General features: G+C 38.1%; 1 protein-coding gene across 9 annotated transcripts in view; it reads right to left on the bottom strand.

Moving 5' to 3' along the window:
- Tab2 (TAK1-associated binding protein 2) overlaps nucleotides 1–20778 on the bottom strand; it is a 264341-nt gene that overhangs the window by 86490 nt on the left and 157073 nt on the right. The gene's annotated exons all lie outside the window — the stretch shown is intronic.

Raw genomic sequence — 20778 nt, 5'->3', positions numbered from 1 at the left:
TTCTGTTTCTTTATTAACATAAAAAATTAACTATACTTTGTAGAAACTCATATTGTACTGAAGCAATGTTAAACGTCAGAAAAAAAACACTACATACAATTTTACGCATTATTCAGTGAGTATCAGTACAGGATTTTCATTTAATTTTATGACGACATTTGTGGCTTTATTTAAAATACACAAGAACGAACTAGCGATTATGAACTTGAAATATACCATGTATTGTACAGTCAAATATAAATTAGTGCCTTCACGTGACCCAATGATTAGCACGCACGCCTTTAGTGTGCGGGTTAAATTCCCGATTAGGACACAACTTTTTTTTTTTTTTTATATATATATATATAGTTGGAGAGTTACTTGAATTAAGGAGTATTTGATCTAAAAGGGCAAAAATAATGTGATCCATGCATAAACAAATTGAACGTGTACCATCTGGCCTGCCGTAATTAATTGTAGAACCAGGAAGTCAGTTTAATATGTCTGAATTGAAAGACTGCGACATTTAAAAGGAATACTAATGCTACAGTTTTTTAACACATATTTTCCAAAAAGAAGTAGCAACGTTCATATACATGTAAGACAAAAAAAAAAAAAAAGCTTACGTCAGTCAATAACTGATTAATCGTAAAAAAATAACTTATTTGTACTTACTACTCTTATTCGATTAAGCAGTCACTAATAACATTACGGAATACGAATGTATCCAAGTAATATATCCTACCGACTTAACGCTTCGAATACTGAAGCTTACACAATGAGTTCTGTGATTTTTATTATAAAATCTCTCAACAGGAGCATTCAGATTCTTTTCAATAATGTATTGAAGCCTTACAAGCACAAGCTACCGACAGCCACCCGAGAAAGAAAAAGAGAAACTACTGTATTCACATAGAAATCTTTCTCAAAGATGGTACGAAACAAATCATCTTGCTTATAACTTCCTATGTCTTCTTTACGCTTAAAGAATTCTCTGTGAATGACTACTTGAAAAAAAAAAATGAAATAAAATAAAAACTACAAGGAAAGAACTTTGTGCTTAGAAACAGAAATATTATTTAAATCAGAAGCAAGAGCTCCTTGTCAAATCCAAATGTCAAAAGTAAACATACGACTTGGTTACATGCATTCCTCAAGGCACAGAACTTGTAGGCGTAGCAAACCAACCAAAGCTGAAGCGACGGATTTAATTTTAGCAACATTCTAGAAAAAAGGAACGTAGATTCGACCATCTAATAATTGGGGAAGAGAACTGGCGTGGAAATACTTTTCACGAAAAACTTAAGAGCGGAAGTTATAACAGTGTGAACGAGAAAATTTCACACCTGATCATACAAAAGTGTCTACAATGTAAGAAAACGTCATAAACCATTTCAGACAATTATTAATAAAAAGAAGTCCACTTTTACGAAACACAGTACACTGTACAAAGGATGTTATTAAAATTAACAACCAACAAGTCCCTTCATATATTTCCTTGTATTAAGTAACACTAAATTTTCAATATGGCGTATAATGTAAAGTTGAAAATATATTCACACTTTTAGAATTCGCATACAGAAATTACATTTACGAACCGAAATGTCGGTTTTTCGGGTTTCGGGTTTTCTAGAAATCTGTTTTGCCCACCCACAGTTCCAAATACACGAGGAATTCATAAGGTTTGTACCTTTAGCAGCAAATAGTGTAAATACCTGTGTGCACCCGCATACCATGGAAATGCAATGAGATACTACTTTGTTTATGCATATAATTCCAGCTTTAGTTGCACGATGGCGTTGTTGTAAATAAATAAACAAGATGATTTCTGTGCTGAGTAATATAAAACCAAGTGCTATGATTCGCTTTCAGCATTTGTAAGGGAAATCGGGGAAGCATATTCACGGTGAAATGGTGATCGTGTACGGGAATAACTGGCACACATACAGCACTAAAAAGTGCACAAGGTCATGTACGACGAAGTCCGTACGACAGAAATGTCGACCCGATGGGTCCCTCGTTTGCTGGCATCCAATCAATTAGGGGAACAAAAGATATTCGCGTGGGCAATATTGAAAAATGAAATGAAATCTTTGAGTTTTACGTCCCACGGTTATGCCGGTTAGGCTAAAGGAGACGGTGATGATGAGAGATGAGTGAAATGGTGGAATGAAGAAAGTGGGAGGAAACGGGAGAACCCCGAGAAAACCCACGAGCACGGTGTTTGTCCACCACAAAGTTCACTTGGCGGGGGCTGGGATCGAACCCGGGACCTCAAGCACCAGAGGTGAACGCTCTACCACTGAGCCACCGCGCCCCCCGCGTGGGCAATATTGAAAATGTGTAAGAACAATGAAGACGACTTCAGCTATCTCACAAGGATGACATGCTGGATTCATAGAAAAAAAAAAGATCAAACAATGGAACATTCGCATTCCTACCGCCTGGAAAGGGATGTTGGGTACTTTGGGATTCTTGCACTGTTATTCTAACGATTTACGCAAAGCACAATATTATATACAGGTACAGATCCAAGGGGACTATAGCCCCCCTTAACGCTCAGGTATACACTGGATAAAATGGATTTCAATCCTGCTTTACACTGGATAAAGCGGCAAACTATGGTTTAGCCCCTCTCTTGACCATATTCTGGATCCGCCACTATATATATATATATATATATATATGTACAGGGTGGTAGGTAACTCCACCGACAAACTTTGGGAGGCGATTCCTTATACGAAATGAAAGAAAAAAAGTTCTAATAAACATGGACCGAAAAATGCCTCCTTTCAGAGTTATGATCCATTGAAAATTTGAAAAATCATTTTTCAAAACTCCCTAACTTAGGAACTATAGGACCTATCCCAAGCTGTTTAAGGAATTATACAGGAAGTAGTATGTTCTCTATCTAAATATCCATGTTTTACCATCTTCCGTTATCGGTGAAAGGAACTGTGAAAAGGAAGTTGAAGTATAGGGACACTCCTTTAAGTACCAATGGTGCGTTCGTTTCGCTGCTACCGGTGAATTCTGAAACGGGTATTTAGATAGAGCGTATACCAGGTCATGTGTAATTCCTTAAACCACTTGGGATAGGCTCTACAGTTTCTAAGCCAGGATGTCTTGAAACGTGATATTTCGAATTTTTGGTGTTCATAAATCTCAAAGGAGACGTTTTTCGACCTATGTTTATTATAAGAAGTTTTTTCTTTCATTTCGTATAAGGAACCGCCTCCAAAAGTTTGTCGGTGAAGTTTCCTACCACCCTATATATATATATATATATATATATATATATATATATATATATATATATATATATATATATATATATATATAGGGGATGGACAAAAAATCTAAAACGTTTGCAAAAGTGTGAAAATCATATCTAGTATGGTGTAGGGCCTCCTTTGCGTCCAAAACAGCTTGGATCCGACGTGGAATGGACGTATAGAGCTCCTGAATCGTTGTGTGTGGAATTTTGTACCATTGTTCCTCCAAAACATGCTCCAGTTCCTTAAGGGATGTTGGTGGAGGGTAATGAGACCAAACACGCCTTTCTAACTCAGGACCACAATGGCTCGATGATGTTCAGATCTGGTGATTGTGGGACCTAGGGGAGGTGTGATAGCTTCTGGTCATGCTCCTCAAACCATAATTTCACCGTTTTTGCAGCATGACAGGGTGCCAAATCATCTTTGTAGATGCCATCACCATCATGGAACAATATTTGGGCCATGAGTAGAACCTGATCCCCCAAAATAGCCTCATACGCCTTAGTATTCATCATTCCATGCAGAGTATGATGGGACCTGCAGAAAACCACGATTCACTGCCCATACTGTAACAGAACCACCCCCATGCTTTACAGTTGGAAGCAGAGAGTATGTATCATAGGCCTGCGACGGTGTTCTCCATACGTAAATACGACCGGTTGTTGGAAACAAGGTGAAGGTCGATTCATCCGACCACATTACGTGTTTCCACTGCTCATGAGTCCACGCCTTGTGGTCCCTGTACCAGTGGATACGCCTCTTCGCATTTACTGCTGTTACCAGGGGTTTGGCGATAGCGGCCCTGCCATGAATTTTCATTTTATGAAGATCCCGTCGCACTGTTTTCGATGAAACCGGATTCTGTAGGCCGGAATTGAGTTCAGACGTAATTTTCATTGCAGTGGTCTTCTTTTTAGCTGCTACAATCCGTTTTAATGCCCTCCTGTCCCTATCTAACAGAATTGTCTTTCGACCACTGTTGTGCTTTGCAGACGTCATTCGCCCATGAATTGTGTATACCTTCGTGACATTGGACACAGTGCCTTTCGAGACCCCCACAATGTTCGCTACTGTTGCCACTGAAGCTCCAACCAGACGGGCACCAACGATCATGCCTCTTTGGAAGTTTGTCAGGTCGCCCATTTTACCGCACCATTTTCACACCACAACACTCACGGGTGAACGGGTTACTGCTGACGGAAGAGGAAGTTCCACATGACACACTGAAAACAAAAAACGATCGGCAACCGCAACATGTGTTGTACAGTGGAGGGCTAAACTTACGTGTCCTGGATGAAGTGCTTTTACATTTTTTGTCTAACCCCTATATATATATATATTATGTGATCAAAAGTATCCGGACACCTGGCTGGAAATGACTTACAAGTTCGTGGCGCCCTCCATCGGTACAGCTGGAATTCAATATAGTGTTGGCCCACTCTTAGCCTTGATGACAGCTTCCACTCTCGCAGGCATAATTTAATTCAGGTGCTGGAAGATTTCTTGGGGAATAACAGCCCATTCTTCACGGAGTGCTGAACTTAGGAGAGGTATCGATGTAGGTCGGTGAGGCCTGGCACGAAATCAGCGTTCTAAAACATCCCAAAGGTGTTCTATACGAATCAAGTCAGGGCACTGTGCAGGCCAGTCCATTACAAGAATGTTATGGTCGTGTAACCACTCCGCCACAGGCCGTGCAGTATGAACAGGTGCTCGGTCGTGTTTAAAGATTCAATCGCCATCCCCGAATTGCTCTTCAACAGTGGGAAGCAAGAAGGTGCTTAAAACATCAATGTAGGCCTGCGTTGTGATAATGCCACGCAAAACAACAAGGGGTGTAAGCCCCTCCAAGAAAAACACGACCACACCATAACACCATCACCTCCGAATTTTACTGTTGGTACTACACACGCTGACAGATGACGTTCACCGGGCATTCGCCATATCCACATCCTGTCATCGGATTGCTACATTGGGTACCGTGATTCCTCACTCCACACAACGTTTTCCCACTGTTCAATCGTCCAATGTTTACGATCCTTACACCAACCGAGGCGTCGTTTGGTATTTACCTGCGTAATGTGTGGCTTATGAGCAGCCGCTCGACCATAAAATCCAAGTTTTCTCACCTCACACCTGTCATAGTCCTTGGAGTGGATCCTGATGCAGTTTTGAATTCCTGTGTGATGGTCTGGAAAGATGCCTGCCTATTACACTTTACGACCCTCTTCAACTGCGACCCTCTTCAACTGTTGGCGGTTTCTATCAGTCAATAGACGAGGTCTGCCTGTACGCTTTTGTGCTGTACGTATCCCTTCACGTTTCTACTTCACTATCACATCATACACGGTGGACCTAGGGATGTTTAGGGGTGTGGAAATCTCGCGTACAGACTTCTGACAGAAGTGACATCCAATCACCTGACCAGAGCTCCTCCGTGGCTAAGCGGTTAGCGTCCGCGCCTTTGGCGTGGAAGACCCGGGTTCAATTCCCGGCGGGAGCTCATGTGGTTCGGATTCCACGTTAATCAGTAGGTCCACGTCTCATATAGCCTCGCTGCTGAACGGGACGTTAAACTCAAAATCAAATCAACTCAACCAATCACCTGACCACGTTCGAAGTCCATGAGTTCCGCACGGTCTAATGACTACTGAGGTCGCTGATAATGAGTACCTAACGGAAGCTATAACGAGCTATAACGGAAATAAGTTATAGCTTTTAAAGATGGAAGCAGGAATGTGCAAGATGAGGAACGAAGTGGGCTATCTTCTGTCATCATTGAAGACTTGGTGCAGAAAGTATACGAAAACAAGAGAAAAAAGACAAGACACTTTACGATTTCGTTGTTATCTGTTAAGTTTTCTCAAGTTTGAAGATGATGAAATTGCAACTCAACGCTTAAATTATCGAAAGTTGTGCTCACGTTTGGTACCGAAAATACTGACTGAAGTGCACAAAACAAATGTTTAAGACAGTGAGTTTAGTTGCTTGAGCGGTACAGTGAGGAAGGTGATTTTTTAAGCAAGACTGTCACAGGTGACAAAACATGGGTGGCTTACGTTACACCAAAATCGGAGCAATAATCCATGGAATGGTGGCATTCAACGATATCCAAGAAAGTGACGTTCAAGCAAACTATTTCAGCCTGTAAAACCATGTGTACTGTATTTTGAAACAGAAAATACTAGCTTGTGGATTTTTTTCTTCATGGCGACACAATGAATTCTAAGACGTATTGTAAGACCTTACAAAAACTACGCCGTGCAATCAAAAAAAAAAAAAAGGCATGCTGAGTAACGGATCATTTTGCTTTAAGACAATGCCCGTCCACACGCGGCAACTCAAAATCTCATTGCAGCATTTGGCTGGGAACAACTTGATCATCCTCAGTATAGTCTCAGTCTAGCGCCCAGTCACTATCACATGTTCCTGCATTTGAAGAAACATCTAGGTGGTTAATAATAGGACGACAATAGTGAAGTCAAAACGGCCATGTTGAAATGGTTGTCAAATCAGGCGGCAGACTTCTATGAGGATGGTATGCAAAAGCTTGTTGTACGATATGCGATAAGTGCCTTAATATTGGCGGGAACTATGTAGAAAAGTAAACTACGGTACAAAATTTTATGTAACAATAAAATTGTTACGAAAAGTGTACTGGTTTTCTCTTTTTATTTCGAAAAGGTACTTACTTAAAAAACACGCCACGCATACATATATTACCACATAGTATTATTACGATTTACTGAGACCGCTGCGCAAAGAGATCATACAGAAAAAACTAGGAATTGTATTAAAAAGGTGTTCAAAATACAATGCAATGCTCAAGCTCACTCCGCTCAAACAACTGTTGCTGGTGTTTCGGATCTAAACTAGGAAATCTTATCCTGTGTGCTATGCTCCCAAAACATGACACCCAGTGGCTTCTTTCGTCCAATGAAAAAATTTACTTCATGAAAAAGTTTTCAGTAGTAATGATAGATGTGACTGCTAAGGTTGAGAACTTGTTTTGAGAAGTATAGGCCAGAAGTCTATAATAATGGCCTACAAGTAGTACACCGCTCGGAAAAATGTGTACATTTGAGCTGATTTCACATAAGGTAGAAATAATTGGTATATCTTTATCCTCAAAGATGTAACCTTTAGGAATAACCCTCGTACTACAAAAGGCTCTCAAGAATAATGAACGTAGATATTCCTCAGATATTCATCCAGTATAATGGGGATCTCCCCTAAGTTTTCCTACACGATAATAATATCAGAAATTATGGACTAAAATTTAAATTTAACTGCTTAAAGTTTCACTTTCGTTGCGCGTATAGAACTCGTGTTCATTTATGATATTTAAAAAAAATCCACGAAATGTCATATGTATTTTAAAGCGCATGATTTCCCTGACTTGATAGGATATGATTTCCCATTATTGGGTAGCTCGTATCATTTTGAAGATCAACTGTTCCATTCGTTTAACAAGTGTGGTTGTATCCTACTACTAACGTCTCGATAACATCAATCCACGACCCTAACGACGTAATCCAATAATATAATCCCTAATTTATTGTTATATACTAGTGCTGCCCATCTGGAAAACCAATGCACATTCTTCCGGGCCTTATAATTTACTCTATATTAGAATGATAGTAGCTGTCAATATTTCATTTTCACAATTATCATTTAACAGGAATTACATTATCTTTCTCGTAACACAATAACACATTTAGATACACTTTCAGCTATTAGGAGGAGCCTGAAACAATCGATTTGCGGATGCATGATATTAATGCCTTTTAACTGTTTTTTACAAAACGCCTTAAATTCGTTCTATCCATCATGGCTCAGTATGTATTAAAATATGATGAAGTGTATTCATCGGACTTTTAAACGAAATATGTGTGATCATATATAAGCAATGGTTGGTACTCTGGAAAGGCTGTATGTACGCAAAACTTTGCTAAACGGAGCGCAAGGATTTGCATGGTTGAAACATCTAGAAAGCCTAGCGTGGTCAATCATTGGCTACGCTTTCAGAGCCAATTCGTGGCTGAAACTGCACAGTTTTACTTGTGTTGCCAAGTAACACCTACATAAGAGAGTTAACCATAGATGAAGCATCAGACACAGATGGTCTAAAGGTAGAAGCAATTCCACATTAATCTCAAAAATAGAGCGCCCGCCTGGCACATTTTCATCAGCAACTTTGCACTTCACGAACACCCCAACAGGAATGGTCGTAGTCTCAACATTTGATCTACAATATACGTAATGGACTCACCCATAACCAAATAAAATATAAAATACAATCCATACTCGAATTGTAAATTGTGTATACTGTGTCAACCAAGTTAAGTTTTCGTAGAAACATTATGAGATTAGCTACCTCCAATTTACGCATTCGACAAACTAATAAAAAGGGACAGTTGAGAGGGGAAAAAATATACTTTGCTTACTACAAAATTTCGTTCTATAACACTGTGTTCATCAGAATTTCATTTGGTGCTCTCCTGTATCCTTTACCCTAAAGTGCAGCATAAATGTGGGACATTAAACAATTAATTTCATTTCTTACAAACTTTTATTCCTTCTTGTATCTGTATTACAGACTATACATTAACATTTAAAGCTCAAAACTTACTCCACTTCAAATTCTCTTGTTTAAAATTATATATTAAAGCTGTAAGTTTTTGGTGCACCTCACTAGAGGGTACTACTGACCATCAATCTATGAATATATCTCATTCCCGTTCATCTTCTAATAAACTGTACAATTCATTATCAGTGACAATTTTTTGTTGTAATTATATAATGCTCATTTCCTGGTTTAGGATAGCCAAAGTAAACTAAAATGCAAGTTTATTAGTATAATGACCCGTAGTAGACTTAAAAGAACACTACGAGTGGCAGTTCCTCTAATGTAGCGGAAAATGAGACCAAGCGAAACTCTGTTGAAACCATGCGGGCGCCGGCAATTAGACTTTTAAAAAAAGGAAAAGTTAGAAAGACACAGTGTTCTCAATTATTACGGTAACAAAGCATACGAAAAGACTAATTAATTAGTACACAGAGATTTGGATGGTCAGTCATTCATGATATTTTTTTGCTCTTTGTAGTAAAGTATGAGGAGATTCGGTTATGGATTTTCTGAACCAGACTGAGAAACTGAGAAGATTCTCTTTTGGAATCACTCTTTTTTTTTTTTTTTTTTTTTTTTTTTGTATTTCTGAACAACGATTTCTCGCAAAGAAAGATATACGAAAAACGATTTTAAAAAAAGGTCCAATTAGTCTCTTGGGTAATAGCTATTCTTTATGGTAAGAGATTTTGAAACACTGAAGCAACTGTTTGACGATTTGCTAACGATAATTAGTCAGTTTTCAAGAGTAGTGCATTAAATACGATACGTGAACTTAAGTTTTTATAGACACAAGGAAAAAAAATTGGCATCGCTTCGTTTCGACTCTGAATTTTGCAGAAAGCACCGTAACTATATTTAGTTACTTGCTCCAGTTTATTCTTCAAACCCATTACAATCCATAAACCCAAACTGAAAGTGAAATTACAACTTCAAAAACTCTTTTAAGTTAATGTAGACAACGCAATTTATCTCTGTGTTGAATTTTCAATGTATAAAAAAAAAAAAAAAAAAAATCCAAAGGGGAAAAAACCGGAGGGAAATCTTTCTTCTACGTCCCACGAATATGCCCTCTAGGTTAAAGAAGATTAATTAATGAATGCGTAAGAAGTAATTGATAAAATGAGAATATGGGAGGAAAATGGAGAACCCCGAGAAAATACACGAACAAGAAACTGGCCACCAAAAACCCGTATGACCTGGGACCGAATCATCGTATCAGAGGTGAGCACTCTATCATTGAGTTATTGGGTCTTCCTCAAAGGAAAAACAATATTAGTTCTGTTGAGATAAATATGCGTGATATGTGCGGACAGTATTATGGAAATAGGCACATGTCAGCAGATGCAAGTTGCTACGCAAGAATTTGTTTAAACAGAACAAAATTTAAAATTACTACAGATTAATTAAGATTACGGATTAATGAACCTAGTGTATTTTATGAAGTCAGTTACGATTGTGAGAAGTGCCTACTTAAATAAATGAAGATAAGATATGTATGAACAAGAATCAGTGTTTATTTATACAATAGAATTCGCCTTATAGCTAAGCCCTGTGCCTTTACATAGAAAGACGACATGGGTCATTCCATGTCAAGTGGACCACTGATTCCCACTTCATCATCTAAGATTTTTTTTTTTTTTTCAAATTTTGCACAAATGTTACCTGACACCAACGATGAAGAATAGTCAAAAAGGTCAATTTTTCGCATACTTTCATTTTTTCCCAATTTCTAAGGCCACATCCTTTAAACTATATACGCTAAAGGCTAAATGTTAAAGTACGTATACTATGGTTTCTTTTTTTTTTTCAAATATGAATCTATTGACTTTATTTCATACAACTTTATGGGGGTCTAAATATGGCACATATTAAACGTGTGCACACTTTTTAGCCAACTTCGTTAATTTAATTGTTCAAATGATGAACAACCAAGGAATTTGTGACCAACTGACCTTCATCTACTCTAAAAGTTTTACTAGAAAACAAATTTTGAAGGATGTCAGAGCTTCCAATTCAAAATGGCAAAGCACTTCAAAATGGGAGAAGACGTTTGCTAGTCATTGTTGATGAGACGAGAACCATTCTGAAAACGCCGTATTACCACAACTAATACAGATCTTCAACTCAAATTTGAATGTTCTTCACTGCTGGTGTCAGGTAACATTTGTGCAAAAGTTGAAACAAATCGTAGATGGTGGAATGGGAACCTTTTTCAAAATGGTCCACTTGACATGGAATAACCCATATACACTGAAATAGAACTCAAGGTCTAAAGTATCAAGGTGAATGTAAAATACAAGTTGTTGCGGCAAAACCTGCTATGTACACTATAGATAAAAATCGAGCTTGGAACCTCTTCGTTGTTTACAAGTTTGTCCACTGATCACCGCACACTCCGTACACTATTTTTTAAAATTCTATAATTATTCAATAACTACGCATGCAACATCTATTAGCATAGCTGTTTACTATAAGGAATTAGCGTGATGTATCTAAGAAGTCTGCCGTTTATTATAATGATTCTCATTGTGCCCCGTTGGTTTCTACAACTAACATTACAAATCTTCGTATGTGATGCACAGATTGACATGTTCACCTTTTATAATTAGAACTCCAATGAGAAACTGAACTAGATTATTGCTGATAAGATAGTAAAGGATAGAGCGGGAAGTGTTACATAAATGGGACACATACTTAAGGAACTGCTGTGGAATAAACTTGTGTAAGTAAATACATGAAAACAAGTGATACCTGATGTAAACAGATTTGAGAGTTAGCTATTATTTTGATATAAGATCAGAGGTCCTGTGTGGACAATATTTAGTTGAAGTAAGCCTAGGGTTCTGGAGGAAGCACCTAGGCTTCATTATTAGCATATTGTAATCCCAAGTGGATAAAGTTGAGCCAGAAGGGTAAGTCATGTCTTGCAATATTCTGATACACAACACACCTGTATGCAATACAGCACAATGAAAGCAGGTTAACACTCATAGTATGGCCGCTCGTGTTGAACTGTTTGCAGCAGCTTCATGGCAGTTCCTTGATTCCACGTCGAGATTAAATATTGACCTTAGATACAAAGAAGTCAGTTATCACTGCTGTTTCCACCTCCTGCTGGTTGGTGAAGTATCGTGATTTCAGGAGTATACCATGGACCAAACAGACAGTAATCCGAAGGGGTAAGGTCAGGACTATGTGCTGGGCGTGGCATCAATTCTATCAAGTTCCTGAATTTTTGGTTGGGCTTTTCGAGCCGAGTTTGGTTTTGCTTTATCCTACAGTAGCAGAGTGCGCTTTCGGTTCAACAATGCAAGATATTTTTGGCATAATGCAACACACATCCGCTTCAACCATTCGGAATAAAAGGTGACACTGAAGGTACAACCGTTAGAGACAAATTCAAAAAATTGTTTCTTTGTAGTTCCATCACACACACACACACACACACACACACAGCATGCCTTAATGCTTGAAACGGCCCTGATTGACGACCGTTCTGGAAGCTGGACCTTACCCAACCACTGCTTTTGAATTCGGATTTCGGAAAAACACCCGCTTTTCGATCGCATGTGACAATCAGTTTCAGGAACATTAGGCCCGAACTGAGTTCAACTCATGTACAATGCAGCAGCTCCTAATAGATTTCCCGAGTTCGTGAAGGTGTCGCACTACAGTGGACTAGGACATGCCGAAATGGTTTGATGATTGTCATGTACTGGTGGATGGATTTTCCTCAATGGCGTGCCACATGACCTAAGTCCGCTATCCTGGGGCGGCCGGGTCTTGACTGATGTTCGATATTTCTACAACCAGCACGAAATTTCTGGAACCAACGAGTTGCAGTGCTATGGTTTACTGCACTTTCTTTCGCGTGACAAATGCTATGGGTTGTTGCTGTAGCATTATACCCGACTTCGAACTCATACAATACCAGTTCACTTATCATTGTTGAACACTCGTCGTCATGCCACCTAAGTGGCTGAAGATACTGACGGACTGGCGACCTATGTGTCAAATAATGTGCTTGCCACACCATTTCTTGGGCCAGTTTGATCTTGGTCTTCGATCAGTCACGGCGTATATATGCATCTGCTGTTCAAGTTTGTAGAACTTACGACTCACCGTTGTAAATGAACAGAGTTAGTAATGAAATGTTCGGACGTTGTTGCATGAACCAGTACGCAGCTGTTGCAGTAATAACCAGGATAATCGTGATAAGACTTGAACTTTTAAAACAAACCCTTGACTATAGTAAATAAAATTACATCAATTATAAAAATAAAAATACGTACAATGTTATGAGCAAAAAGCATATCAAATATAGAACATTATTACTTCAAGTTTAACATCCCTTTTCAGTGTTAAAACGAGTTCTAAGATTTAACGTGCATTCTTAATCCCTTTGCAGGCATCACACCACGGGGATACACATACCATGTGCGGAAACTATCACTAACTATAGAAACTATCACTAACTATAAACAATCAGTTAAACCACTTGATTCACAGTACTTAATGGTTTATTATCAGTTATAGGTAACTAAGGATTTTATTTGTTTATTTACTTATTTTTCGAATGTAAGGTTTGATTTTGTGATAAACTTGTGATTTTTATTGGGACTGCTATTATTTCCAGCACGTAGAAATTACGAGAAGCCGACAATGAAATACCATATTTTCTCGTATGTAACACTAAATACACCATTTACAGTACAAGTTCATTACTTTCCTATTTTATGCCAGTGTTTTGTTTGTGTGGTAATTCTAGAACATTATTTGTGGCACTGCTTTCCTCCTCCCTCTCTCAATGTTGGAGGTATTGAAATATAAACTTTCGAAGGAAGATGAAATTTGGCGCTGTTCCTGATGGCCTCATACCTTGCGTTCTTCACTCCTTACCTTGTTGATTTTGGCGGTTAGAGGCACCTCTCCCTGTCGCTCTCGAGATGAATTTTAAGGACCTCTACAAGGACAGTTATAAGAACCATCAGTATGGCATAAGCAGCAGAAATATTGCGCATTTCTGTAGAAACTGTACAGATATAAGACATATGTGCCTACGTAAATACAATAAATATATTCTTCATCAACGCATACAACTATATGAATACATAAAGAAGTTTCAAATTACAACCAGTTCTCAATTCTTAAATAGTACGAAACGTTTCCAAAAAAATTACGAATACAACTATACATACATAGGTAACAGCTTGCAATTAATTACAATTTGATGAATTCTTTTATTTTTATTAAGCTCACTTTGTCAAACAGGTCATCTGACTTGAGTGCTATTACCTGCACTTCCCATACATTCACTATACATAATCTACTCTTATTAGAATTTGTTGTTTTGCACGTTTTACTTGTAACATAAATTGGAATCCTTTTGAAATTTCTCGTTAAAATATATTATGGAGAACAGTAATGTAAATATCACTGTACTAGTTGTCGTGCTCTCGATTGTGGTCGGACTTAACTTGATCGCTGAGGATCCCATCAAGTAACATTAATGTTGCAGGTATCATGATCATGTGAATAGCCAAACTGGACAATTCATGCAAGCGACCAGAAAAGATCGTGTCAATGTTAGCAGGCACCTCTGTGAACAGTCTACACTCGACTGTAACGAGCATTCGGCATTTATGTCTATCTGTACGAATGCAAATTACGTGGCGACTTGCAGAGATATTTGCATTTTCGGTATTCGTTACACTATTTGGCAAGACATCAACAATCAACAATTGCGTTTGTATTGGTATGCTGACCAGACAATGTAAGTGTTGTGAACAGCGATGTGCTATCTTAGTTGACCAAATCCTGGCTTTGTTTTGATACAGATGACAATAAATCATATCAGTATCACTGGGCAATACACAGATTTGGACGTACTCACTGGAAAACACTCCCATGGATAGTAAGTACCATTATGGTGCGAAATATTATCCCTCTGCAATTATTGGCTGTCACTGTCGCTGACGACATAGCACTACATTCAGGAGATTATGCGTTCCTACTTTCCTTCCTAGTGCGGCTCGTAGTCACACACAATATCTATCCACATATATAATAACTACTAGGAATATCTGCGTAGGTATATACGTCCGTACACATTTAAACGCTGTTAAGAACTCAATTGTGAAGGGGTGCTGAAGGGGTTGGGTATCGCTATATGTAACGACTACGTCTGCAGCGCTTCACATGTATTTCATGGAATTCAAATCCATCAAGCTACAGCCAAAATTATTGAATATATTGAACTAGTACTGTCATCCATTCAAGATGAAAGTTGCATAATCTTTTGAAACAATTCCTGAAGTTAAATATGACAGGCTAATGATTTGCAATTAAAACTCTGTGCATCTTTATCAGTACCGTACTCATTCCCTGACGGTCCATAATACCTTTTCCAAGTTCTACCGATATTCCTCCTCTTCAAAAAGAAAAAGCAAACCTGATGTTACACTTTGGATAGAGTATCATAGTAAGCATACAATTCCAATGGAGGGAACATGAAGTACAAAAATACTTTCATACAGGGTAATCCCCACTTAAATTAGACACATTTATATCGTTACTCGTATGCGGAATTTGTACTGTATTTCTATACGAAATTATAAGATTCAAAGATTTGTTGTTCACTCGAAAACCTTCTCCTTGGGAAAGGTTATTTTACTTTTGTCAATTTTCTTTTGAATATTTCGGTTAACCTTAAATATCGAGATATTTCCAGGGAAGGAATATCAGATACACTGCAAGAACTCATTCTCAGGAAAATTATATTCGCTGTATTAATTTTACTGTAAATTATTTGTTCCTCCACGCTCAGTCACACAGATATGATCACTTCCCTATTCCTCAGAATTATGTTGCCTATTACCTTTTTAATACTTTAACTACCCATACGGTGACATATACGGTATTATGCGGTATTTTTCAGAAACTATTCCTCGTGTTCCCTATATGCATAGCTGTAGTTAGTTTTCACTGTCCAATAGTAAAATATATTTCTTAATTTTAAACAACTCTCATTATAAAATTTACTGTTATTATTTTTAATTTGTTTAATTTACTTTTAATATCACACATCTCTCCTAAAATGTACTCATTGTGTTCAGGGCGTTATAATCCTCTCCTTAGGCAGTACTGCACCTTACCTAAAGAAACAGGTTCCGGTATCATTCGTGAGTTCCGATAGGGAACAGCCATACAATTACACTAGCTCCACCACTTTATAGATTACCTCAGTCACAAAACTGGTCCATTATTTCATTTTTTTTTTTTTTTCACTCATGAACTTTACCACATGCTTGTAAGAACTGACAACATTCCGTTCCTAAACGACGCTGAAATATTCACATTACCTAGGTTAAGTAACGGCTAAGAATTAGTAAGTGGTGGGTCATTCCACGCCGAATCGTACAGGGGTGTCACCCGACCATCTTCGATTGCAATGAAATTTTGTATACAGTATCTTTAGACAAATATAAGAACCCGTATTTTTTATTTTGCCCATATTAGCTCTGGTTTGGTTTTTACAGCCTTCGAAAGAAACTCTGCCCGACGATTTTGTGTATGCTGCGATAAATGAACGGCACGTCACTCGGAACTTCAACTGAGCACCATAAGGCCACATTTGACCCAAATGTATTCAAATTCATCAGACTAAATGGAAATTGCATGAGGATTTTACAAATCAGGTCCAAAACGGCATAATGATATTTCCAAACCATGAAATTTAGTTTCAAAATGGCGGAATAGAATTTTTCGAAGGTACTTATTAAATTACGCATAACTTTTTTCTCTAAGCGGGGAATTCAATGAGTAAATGCCGGTTAAATGAGTACATAATGCTCTATTAGGAGAATAAAAAATATCCGTGGGTTTTGGCTTGTAACAGCCTACAGAGCGCCAAAGTCAATTTATGACCTTAGATTTGAGAGTACGGGCAATACACCATAGATGTTACAAAATATTGCATTTCGTAAAAGAATCACGGCACTTGGTAACTGGGATAGTAGTTTCCAACAGAAACTATTTTCGTACGAGGTCCCATGAAAATATACCTTAAAAACCAAGATGGCGGCATTGCAAAATGGCGGCACATGGTAGCTAGTTTTGCGTCACACAAATACAAATTGACGTAGGGCCATGTAACAATATAGGCAAAGTAAATGTTCATACGAACGCTATGAATACAAAATCACCATACCAGAAAGACGTTGAGAATTCAAGATGGCGACCTTTCCTAAATTATTGTTTTGGGATCAATGTACTGCAAGTTCCAAAAGAAATGTTCACTGTATTTAGCAAAAAAGCATACCGGTTGAGAAAGCATACTTACCTAAGTTATTTTAGAACGAAATCCGACAAGAAAACTCCCGTAGGATCCAAGATGGCGGTCTCTGCAAATGTCAGCATGTAAGTAATGGTTTCCTTATATCTACACTACAAATCCAAGAAGAGGCATACAGCTTCTGCAGCGGAAAATATGTATTCACATTAATATTTAAATGTAACACCTTCAGACGATACACCTTAGGTTTCAAGATGGCGGCTGTTTCGAAACTGTATGTTTAGTAGTTTGTCACAATATCCTATGTGTACGTAAGTTGAAGTGAATAGAACGTCAAACAATCATACATGAAGTACCTAACTTGAAATACTTAACTTTGAGTTATGCTGAGAGTACATTTAATTTCGTTTAGTCCATGTTGCCTGAATGTCCTTAACACTCTTTGCAGTGAGTTTGTATTGCAGCCTTCCGAACTGCTTGATAACGTCAGGAACTTCCATCGCACATAGAATATTCGCAAGTGGAACCCAGCACTTGTCTTCTCTGCCGCGGTTTTTATCCTCTGGCCAGTACAACCTCCTTGAAGGCCAATGTGGATGCATAAATTTGATCCATACACCGTTACTGTCGTCGTCAAGTTCTAATATCATCCCAATATAACACTGTTCTTCGTATACACAACTAACGTAGGAACTAAGTTGAAGTTCTCTGAATTTGTTTACCTGTGAAAAGCTGTACCTCAGAGAAAAACTTTCATCGTTGCTCATCCTCTTTACAGTAATTTCCGTTTTGGAGACTGCCTTGAAATAATGGTAGGAACGGGTTCCTGGTACAGTTTTATGTTTCGAAAAACGCAAGTTTAGATTAGCTGCCACGACAGTAACATCCTGTTTCTTGATAAACTGGATGGTCACTTTAGGTGCAAAGTGTTCACTGCAAAACTGTGACATTTGCTGCGCTGAACATATTTGTTCTTCGTAAGGTCTCTGGAAGTTTGCACGCGTTACACTTCTTTTGACAGTTCCGCCTATACCATCACAAGCAGACTTGCCGGGATAATTGAATGTTTGTTTGGATAATTGAGTGTTTTGTACGTGGTTAGGCAGCAGTGGCGGCTCGTGAATGATCTGGTAGAGCTAACAACGATAATTTGTAGTTTACCGTGGTCAATAGGGTATTAATGGAGAACTTATGCTGAAATGAGTAGCAATGTAATGGCGTTACTGTCAGCTGACACTCTAAAATCGAATAGCAATGAGCGCTTGTATTGCAATACACAGTGCATCCGATCCCAAACAGTGTCGCCATCTTGAATTATCAATGTCTTTGTGGTCTGATGATTTTGTATTCATAGCGTTCGTATGAATATTTACGTTGCCTATATTGTTACATGGACTAAACGAAATTAAATGTACCCTCAGCATAACTCAAAGTTAAGTATTTCAAGTTAGGTACTTCATGTAGACCTATGATTGTTTGATGTTCTATTCACTTCAACTTACGTACACATAGGATGTTGTGACAAATTACTAAACATACAGTTTCGAAACAGCCGCCATCTTGAAACCTAAAGTATATCGTCTGAAGGTGTTACATTTAAATATTAATGTGAATACATATTTTCCTCTGCAGAAGTTATATGCCTCTTCTGGGATTTGTAGTGTAGATATAAGGAAACCATTACCTACATGCTGACATTTGCAGAGGCCGCCATCTTGGATGATACGGGAGTTTTCTTGTCGGATTTCGTTCTAAAATAACTTGGGTAAGTATGCTTTCTCAAGCGGTATGCTTTTTTGCTAAATACAGTGAAAATTTCTTTTGGAATTTGCAGCACATAAATCCCGTAAATCCCACATACTTACATGCTGACATTTGCAGAGGCCGCCATCTTGGATCCTACGGGAGTTTTCTTGTCGGATTTCGTTCTAAAATAACTTAGGTAAGTATGCTTTCTCAACCAGTATGCTTTTTTGCTAAATACAGTGAACATTTCTTTTGGAACTTGCACCACATAAATCCCAAAACAATAATTTAGGAAAGGTCGCCATCTTGAATTTTCAATGTCTTTGTGGTATTGTGATTTTGTATTCATGGCGTTCGTATGAATATTTACGTTGCCTATATTGTTACATGGTCCTACGTCAATTTGTGTTTGTGTGACGCAAAACTAGCTACCATGTGCCGCCATTTTGCAATGCCGCCATCTTGGTTTTTAAGGTATATTTTCATGGGGCCTCGTACGAAAATAGTTTCTGTTGGAAACTACTATCCCAGTTACCAAGTGCCGTGATTCTTTTACGAAATGCAATATTTTGTAACATCTATGGTGTATTGCCCGTACTCTCAAATCTAAGGTCATAAATTGACTTTGGCGCTCTGTAGGCTGTTACAAGCCAAAACCCACGGATATTTTTTATTCTCCTAATAGAGCATTATGTACTCATTTAACCGGCATTTACTCATTGAATTCCCCGCTTAGAGAAAAAAGTTAAGCGTAATTTAATAAGTACCTTCGAAAAATTCTATTCCGCCATTTTGAAACTAAATTTCGTGGTTTGGAAATATCATTATGCCGTTTTGGACCTGATTTGTAAAATCCTCATGCAATTTCCATTTAGTCTGATGATTTTGAATACATTTGGGTCAAATGTGGCCTTATGGTGCTCAGTTGAAGTTCCGAGTGACGTGCCGTTCATTTATCGCAGCATACAAAAAATCGTCGGGCAGAGTTCTCTTTCGAAGGCTGTAAAAACCAAACCAGAGCTAATATGGGCAAAATAAAAAATACGGGTTCTTATATTTGTCTAAAGATACTGTATACCAAATTTCATTGCAATCGGAAATGGTCGGGTGTAAAATTGCATTTTCGCTGTACGATTTGGCGTGGATTAGCCCTGGTTCAATTCTCGATACCCGTGCAAACCCACTGTATTTACGTGCCGCTGATAACGTGTCTCCGAGTGCCTTAAATTTGTATCTGTAATGAAATATATGAAACGTGAGAAGCAGAGGATAATGATGTCGCAGGCTAAGAAATCGAATGGAAATTGGCTGGGAGAGACTGTGCCATGTACCATGTTCACCAGACCTTGCGCCAACATATTACTATTTGTTTTATTCCCTCGACAACCACTTCCATAGGAGATCCTTCACAAACAAAGAAGACCTACGAAACGTACTCACAAACTTCTTTGCATCCACGACCGCTGCGTTTTACCACCATGGTATTGTGCAGCTACAAGAACGTTGGATGATGATGGAACTATTACTTTGAAATATGAAGTACGTATTGTCCATTATATTGCACTTTGTTTATCACTGCTCTAGAACGACAAGAACATTTTTGGTTACATTGTATTTGTTTCATTTTTGTGTGATAGAAAACTTATTACAATTGAAGCAATTGCTAATCTTTATATAAATGTTTTTATGTATGATCCAGTATCATTCTGAAACATCTGGAGTAATTTTAACCAAATTTGTTACATATATTAATTGAGGATTTAGATTTCTGGGTTTCCGGCATCAATGGCCATTTAGCCCGTCACGTGTGAGAGATGACATCCTTCGGCAAGCACTCTATCCGGGGAAAG

This window comes from Thermobia domestica, chromosome 10 (genome assembly GCF_964235325.1).
Source record: "Thermobia domestica chromosome 10, izTheDome1.hap1.1, whole genome shotgun sequence".
Classification (NCBI taxonomy): Eukaryota; Metazoa; Arthropoda; class Insecta; order Zygentoma; family Lepismatidae; genus Thermobia; species Thermobia domestica.
This window is presented reverse-complemented; position numbering and strand designations above follow the sequence as displayed.